The following is an 8,564-nucleotide window of genomic DNA, read 5'->3' on the forward strand; positions in this document are numbered from 1 at the left end:
CCTTCAACTGCATCGCCACAACCCGCTCAATGATCTTGCCCAAGAATGGTAGATTCGAGACTGGGCGAAAGTTGTTCAGAACTTGGGGATCCAAGGAGGGCTTTTTTAAAAACAGTCTTATCACTGCTTCCTTGAGGGCTGATGGCATCACTCCCTCCTCAAGGGAGGCATTCACCACCGCCCTGATCCCCTCACCCAGCCTCTCCCTGCAGCTCATAATAAGCCAAGATGGGCAAGGATCAAGTAAGCAGGTGGTCAGCCTTTCAGATGAAAGCACCTAGTCCACTTCATCAGAAGGAAGAAGCTGGAACTGATCCCACAAAACCGGTTTGCCACAGGCCACCTCTCGCTCACTAACTGTATCCATGGCGCATGGAATAACACTCCTGATCCAATCAATTTTATCCACAAAGTGCCTTGCCAAGGCCTCACAGGAGGCCTTAGAATGCTCCAGCGGTTCCAGAGCAACTGGACCGACCAGGCACTTGGAACAGCCTCCAGGCCAGCACTCTGCGGATGTGATAGAGGCAGCATAGTATTCCTTTTTTGCTGCCTTCACCGCCACGTGATAGGCTGAAGGTACAACTCTAGCCCATGTCTGATCGTCTTCGGCGCGAGACGTCCGCCACCGGTGCTCTATCCGTCTCACCTGTTTCAGAGCTCATAATGGCGGACTGAACCATGGTGCAGTCCGAGCCCTGTTCAGGGGGAGCCACCCAATCTAATCAGGTGTTCAGGGGGAGCATTTCAGAGCCACTCGATCCAATTCCCCAGTGATTGCGGCATTCCAGCCACCCTCCAGGGTCTCGACCGAGTGGCCGTTGGCGTGCCCCAGAGAATCCCCAAGCGCGTTCAAGAATCCATTCGGATCCATAAGACGCCTGGGGCGGACCATTTTAATGGGTCCTCCACCCCTGCGGAGGGGTTGTGGAACCGAGAAGTCCAACATCACCAGATAGTGATCTGACCATGAGAAGGGGGTGGTGGATATACCCCTGACTTCCAGATCACTCCCCGCTTCTCCAGAAACAAAACACAAGGTCTAGCGCATGACCGGCTACATGGGTGGGCCCAGTTAGAATATGGTGCAGCTCCCAGGAAGCCATGGTTGCCATGAAGTCCTGAGGTGCTCCCGTGAGGATTTGTTTCGGGCTGCCTTGTGCCCCCTCTGCCTTGCCTTGGAGGCGGCCCAAAGTGTCCAAACACCAACACCCTGTTTCAACTCGGAGCTCGGGCTTCAGCCAAAGCGGTGCGCAGCCCTAGTTCTGACGTCCCCTCAATCCCAAATGGATACATTTCAGCCTGTGCTGAGCTCCACTGGATGTCAAAGCTGCTGTGAAGATAAGAACAGAAAAGATCAGAAATAAAGACTAACCAAAGTCAGCAGTCTGGCCTGTGTGACTCATCAGAGCAAATCAGTCAAAGTGAAAGGCACAGAAGCCTGTTCTACTCAAAGGGAGGACTATTGTTCAGGGGGGGAATCCGGAAAATGGTTGAGCGGTGCTCTAGGCAAACAACGTGGTCTTCCTGTAAAGATTCTTAAGAACAGATTTCGCAAGTCCTGCCCTTGTAAAGATTTCCCAAATATAATGTGCCAGGAGCAGGGCCGGCATCAAGGGTCAGCACGGCTGGGCACCTGTGGAGGGCCCACAACCCGGCAGGGGCCCCCTGGCAAGAGCCCCCTGGACTCACTTTTCCTCTTCACCTTTGCAACCTGCTTGTTCCCCTGCCTCTCACTCTGGCCCAGACCATGGTGGCGGTGGTGGGGACGGCAAGATGCCGCTGCCGACTTGCTCCCTGGCTCTCAGTCTGTCAGGCAAGTGAGTGGGAGCCAGGAGGAGAAAGAGGTGGAGGAGCGCTAGCAGCTGGTTGCCATGGCGGTGAGCAGGGAGACTTGCTGAGGGAGGGGTCCCAGCGAGGGCATCTTGCCACATAGCCCTCCAAATCCTGGAGCCAGCATTGGACAGGAGAGTCAAGATAAACTGTTTCCGGGTGAGGCTTTAAAAAAGTTATTTACTTGTTTATTACATTTTTATTCCACTTTTTTCCTCCTTAACAAACCCAAGGTGACATACATTATCTTCCTCCTTCTCCTCTCCATTTTATTCTCACAACAACCCTCTGAGGTAGGCTGGGCTGAGAGTCTGTGACTGGCCCAAAGTCACCCAGTGAGCTTCCATGGCCCAGCGGGGACTAGAACCGGGATCTCCCAGCTCCTAGTCCAACACTCTTGCCACTACACCACACTGGCTCTCCATCTTTATCGTGCAAGGACGGAATTTTGCAGGGGGTCCAGACGCCACCGTCTTCCCCGTCTAACCCTCCCCTCTTTTCCCGCTTCTGTCTTTTTTCTCAGTGCTTCCAGATAAAGGCCTCCTAGCGCGAATAATCAGAAGGGATGTGCAATGATTCTGTCTTTTTCTCCTTAACGGATTTTCTGTGGTAAGAGAACACAGGAACATTGGAAGCTGCCTTATGCTGAGTCAAGACCCTGGGTCCATCTAGCCCAGTACTGTCGACACTGACTGGCAGCAGCGGCTCTCCAGGGTTTCAGGCAGGATTCTTCCCTGGCCCTACCTGGAGATGCTGCTGGGGACTGAACCTGGGACTTTAGGCGTGCAAAGCAGGGGCTCTGCCTCCTGTAAAGTTCTGTGCATGAGGCAGGGCGATGGCATGATGAAAGCCTCGTCCAGAAACAGACCAAGCATAGCTGGCTGGGGGATTCTGGGAGTTGTAGCCCGACGCATCTGGAGAGCACCCAGTTGAGGAGGGATGAACTTTCTGCTCCTTCAGATTTTTTAAAATGTTTTTGTAGGTATTTTAATTTTAAAAGCACATTTGCCTTCTGGGGAATGTGTGTTGTGTGACCACCCATGTCCACCATGGCAGCCATTCTGTGAAGAGGCAGCCTCCCCGTCTTGGCATCCATTTTGTGAGAGTGCTCATGGTGTTCTCTTAAAATTACAAATGTGCCCACCAACCCAAAAATTTTGGGGACCCCCCTAACTGGCAGCAGCTCTCAGGCCGAGATCCGCTTAGATGCACCTGCTCCATGAGGCCCTTGAGGCGAGGAATGCCAGGGATGGACCCAGAGACCTTTGACCTGCAAGGCTTGTCCTCCATGGCTTGACTCATCATGGCCTTTTCCAGAAATGTGCGTAATGAGCCACTGGGTGTGACTAAAACCAGCCTCTGGATTGTCGCCCAGGCAAACAGGGATGTAATGGTCTATTGACTCTGTCACTCTCGCTTATTGTTCCTTCTGCAGTGGTCTGTGAGAACTTTTCCACACTTCCTGCTCCTCTTGCTGAATGCAGTGTTAATTTTTCTTTTTTAAAAAGAAAAGTAAGTCCACATAACCCACTTAAGCAACTGACTTCTCTGCAGCTGGAGGCCAAACGGGGAAAGTACCCAGTGATGTCCTAACAGTCCTCCGAAGGACAGCCCTTTTAAAACAGGAAATACTGCTTCCAGAGAAGCAAAATCTACCAGGGACATAGACTAGCCTCTCCCATTAGCCATGATGGCTGGGGATGATGCGAGTTGTACTCCAAGAGCTTCGGCTATTGGGCGGTATAGAAATAAGAGCCAGTGTGGTGTAGTGGCAAGAGTGTTGGACTAGGAGCTGGGAGATCCGGGTTCTAGTCCCCACTTGGCCATGGAAGCTCACTGGGTGACTTTGGGCCAGTCACACATTCTCAGCCCAACCTACCTCACAGGGTTGTTGTCGTGAGGATAAAATGGAGAGGAAGAGGATAATGTAAGCCGCCTTGGGTTCCTTGCAAGAGGAAAAAAAGGCGGGATATAAATGCAATAATAATAATAATAAATAAAATAAGACATCTGGAGATAACCAAGTCAGGGAAGTCTGATACCAACTAATTACTGAGCTGTTGGATTTTATTCTTTGGTTGTTCCTATTTAGTATCTGAGTTATCGTTCTACTGCAAACTTCAACGAAGATACTTTTTCAAAATAAAAGTGGAAATGGAGTTCCAAACTCTTTCCCACCTTAGTTTCCCCATCATAAATTGCCCCAGAAGTGGCTTTTGGCTCTATGGTGTTACGAAGATGTGTTTGTTTGCATTTAGAATTCCGGGTGGGGAAGTTGCTTGGGGCAGGCATTCAAGTGACGGGAGGCAGATGCTCCCGGGATGGTGGGCAGGGAGGAAAGGGTTAAGCAGATCATGTCCTTTCTCTATTCATGATCCCTGCCCCCCCCCCCCCCCAGCTTTCCTTGTAGAAAAAGGGTCACGGAGGTTTCATTTAACACATTTGTGTGTAACATCTAGTTTCACCCTAAGCTGATGTAAATTCATGCACACATGCTTAAATGCTACTGCACTATTCCTCTCCAACATACAGACAGCTCCAACCGCAAACCAGTTGAGGGTAGACCCATGCAGTGTGTGTTCCCATCCCAAACCAACACTGGCCAAGGTTAACATGGATGCAGGTGGAGGCTTGAAGGGGAGAACTGGTGGGAGGGGAAGGTTTAAGCAGGTTACCTGAAGGAGCACCTTCTCCCATATCTACCTGCCCCATTCACCAAGATCAGGGCCTCCTGGTTGTTCTGTTGGCTGCACAGGGGGAAGGCCTTTTTGGTTGTGGCGCCCTGCCCTTGGAATTCTCTTCCCTCTGCAGTATGACAAGTGCCACCCTAATAGTTTTTCAGCACCTGTGAATTTTTTTTAAACCAAGCATTTGCTGATTTTAATGTCTAGCTTAGTAGGATTCCTTGTGTATCGTTGTGGTTTTCTATTTCAGTTTTGTTGTTTAAATGAATTTTGTACACTGCCCTGGAATCTGTTAATGAAAGGGGGTAGAGGAATAGTGGCAAAGGGGACGTTAACCAAGTGTTTTCCTCCAAATGTTTAATGATGCCCTAAGGTAGGAATACTTAGATTTGACTGTTTTGTATTTCATCAGAATCAGGGCGGCTCCATGAAGATGTGCCGGCTAAATCCAAGTATCAGACTGAACTGAAAGCTACAGCAAGGACCTCTAGTTTAGCTGGCTTTCAAAAGATGCTAAAGCAGATGCAGTGGTTACATACAGAGTGGCCCAAAAGTAGGTATACAGTTGTTTAGAAAGTTGATGGGAGGGGGAGAGAATGTGTGAGTAGAAGATGTGTGGGTGGAGTCAGAATGACATTTGGGAAGAGTGAGTAACAGGGAGTGACAGTTAAATCAGTTAAGTGTAGAGAGTGAGGGGAGTGAGGCCCTTATGTAGGTATACAGTTGTTTAGGGTTTTTTTTTTTACTGATATTGTGAATGATGGCAGTGAACTTGAGTCTAGAACAAAGAAAGTGGATTCTAAAGCAGTACTGGAAGACTGAAAATTCTCTCCCGCTCCCATCAACATTCTAAACAATTGTATACCTACTTTTGGGCCACCCTGTATACTTGTCACACTTTTACATGTACAAATTAAACATTTTGTTTAAGGCCAGGATCTCTTCTCGATCAGCCCGGAGTGCAGGACACGGAATAATGGGCTCAAGTTACAGGAAGTCAGATTCCGGCTGAACATCAGGAAAAACTTCCTGTTAGAGCAATACGACCATGGAACCAATTACCTAGGGAGGTGGCGGGCTCTCCCACACTGGAGGCGTTCAAGACGAGGCTGGACAGACATCTGTCGGGGATGCTCTGACTTGGATTCCTGCATTGAGCAGGGGGTTGGACTCAGTGGCCTTGTAGGCCCCTTCCAACCCTACTATTCTATGATTCTATGACTTTGCAGTTCCACAGCATTGTGTGTTTAGCTAAGTGGTGCAATGGGGGGAATATTCAGTAGATGAACAGTTCACAAAACGGTGTGGGCACATGGAGAGCCACGTCACTCGTCAGAACTGATGTCGCTCGCGCAACTGGATTCCGCAATTTGCAACAGGTGCCTGTTTTGGGGACAGGAGGTGGGGAACGGCCCAATTTTCCCAGCAACAAAATATTGTGATTAGAGAGCTGGGAAAATGTGATATTCCCCTCAACAGAAAACATGACCTTGAGACATTGGGATCTTCCAGAGTAAATGAATAACAACTGCACATTTAATGCACATGCACACAAACATGGTCCATGTCTAAACAGGACTAAGGGAATCATGGCCAAAAGGCAGCCATCCAGAATTTCTGCCACCGCAAAGCAGCAGTTCCATGCAAACTGAGCATTTTGCATTTACCTTTTCAAACCAAAGTTGAAAGAGCTGGGTCTGTTCAGCCTGGAGAAGATTAGGGGGAGACATGGGAGCAGCACTGAAATACCTGAAAGGCTGTCCTGCAGAAGATGGAGCAGGCGTCTTCTCTGTTGCTCCTGAGGGCGGGACTAGAATGAATGGTTCTATGCAATGGTTCCCTGCATTGGGAACTAATGCTTCCCAGTGCAGGGAAGCAGAATTCGGCCTAACTTTAGGAGAAATTTCCTAACTGTGAGAGCTGTTCAGCAGTGGAACAGGTTGCCTCGGGCAGTGATGGGTTCTCCTTCACTGGAGGTATTTAAGCAGAGGCTGGGGGTTGAACTAGATGTTCCCTAAGGTCCCACCCAACTCTATAATTCTGTGACTGTGTACAATCACATAAATGTAAGAATTTCCCTCCTGTACTATTCGTGTGTATTCATGAATACTATAGTATTTTCTGCCCAAGAGGACTGCCGGGCAGGATCTTCTCAAAGCCTCCTTCCCAGTAATTATCGCTTGATCTTTCAGCAGTAATCTAACTGCTTCCCCTGTTCAAGTGCACAGCCTACAATCAGGGCTGTGTGTACTGCGTGCTGAAACAAATACATACAATTCTGCATCAAGGAAAGTGGAATTCTCCCACCAGTATAAATTATGCAAACGGGCACAATCTCTTTGCATTTGTTACTGCCATTCTGCATTTGCTACTGCTTTGCGTAATTTCTTCTTGTTTTGTGAGTGATGAGTGAAGGCTAGGAGCAAAGCAGGGCACCAATACCCTACGCTGCCCTTGATCCATGGGAATCGTACCCCGGCAGCTCTCTGGCTAAACATTTTAGCAGGCATTACTGGCACACATTCTAGAAAATCTTTACAGTCATGAGGGCTAGCAACTTGCCCCTTTTTTGAAAGCTGAGATTCTCAGCACGCTGAACTCCTTGCAGAACACTACATTCTGCCCAAATCACGGCATACATGTAGTCCCCTGTTGTCAGCCTCCAGGGCCTCTCCTGTTTTGAATGCTGCAACCAGTAATCAGCACTCATGTTCGATACAAGTTTAACTAAAAAGCAGGCATAAAACTTTTTGTGGGTTAAAGAATAATTTATTTCACAAACATAATACTATGCAAAATGAAGTTGCTTGCAAGACTATTTGAAGTACTGATGCACAAGCACACCTCATCTTTTGGCCTTTTCTGTTGCAACACACTGGCAGTCACGAACTGCAAGGGGGAGGGAAAGATGGCAGAGGGGCAAAACGCAGACAGGGCTCTCGTACCTTTAGGAGGGAGGCAGAAGGGGAGGTCTGGGCAGGCAAGGCTTGGCATGCAGGGATCCTGAGGAAATCTGTGCTTGCGGGACTTCCCTCTTCCACACAACTATTAACAGCATGGAAACCCCCTACCGCTGCATCTGGTCATGCTGTGTGGGAAGGAGGGAGACAGTGGAAGATCTGCTGGTGGCTTAGAATTAGCCCTGTGCTACACATACAGAGGAAAAGAGAAGGAAAGAGGTTCCATTTCATACAGCAGATGAGGAGGTATTACATTTTGCACAGACCCTTGCATTTAAATAAAAAACAGACATCTTGGCAAGTCGAAATCTAGCACCCCAAGGAGTGGGCTGGGTTAGAATCCTTCTCCCTGATGTCCTAGTTTGCTCTCCTTCTTTTTTAATATAGGGAAGCTTTCAAAAGCAGCACCCCCCTCTTCAGGTTTAAGTGCTGCGGTTCACAGTACCACCCCAGGATGCTACCACCTCCTTTTGCAGGAGGAGACCAGGCCCCACGGGAGGTGGAAGGGAAACGAGGCACTATGAAAATCCGGCCTTCCCTCCAGGAAGTGACAGGACAAACTGCAGCTGTTGCCCCAAAGTCTCTTTCCACATCTGGGCACAGAAGGCTCCATTGTAGACTATGCTTCTGCGGCACTACTCAGAATGGTTTCTTATATTACCTTTTGAAGGTATTGGGGCTGGTATGTTTTCCAGATGCTGGAAAGCTGCTAGCCAATAGCTGAAGCTCTCTGAGCAGTTCACAACAGTTGACTCCAATGGACTTTTTTTTTTTTTAACTGTCCACGGGGCGTGGGGGTGGAATAGCGGGAAAAAATGGGTGGGTGGGTGGAAGGTTTAATCCCCCCTCCTAGAGTGCATGCTCCCGATCCAAACCGGGACCACGTGCAGTTACACTAGAGTAAATAAGACTATTGGCCTCAACTACTTGCTACACAACGAACATCATATGCAATTTGGCCCCTAGGCGGTTTCTTATCCCAGGCCAGGCCACTGTCCATCAAGTTCAGTCTTGTCTACTACACTGACTGGCAGCAGCGGCTCTCCAGGGTTTCAGATGCGTCTTTCCTCGCCCTACCTGGAGATGC

Source organism: Heloderma suspectum, chromosome 1 (assembly GCF_057233095.1).
Source record: "Heloderma suspectum isolate Gila_16-S chromosome 1, 16-S_ref, whole genome shotgun sequence".
In the NCBI taxonomy this organism is placed as follows: domain Eukaryota; kingdom Metazoa; phylum Chordata; class Lepidosauria; order Squamata; family Helodermatidae; genus Heloderma; species Heloderma suspectum.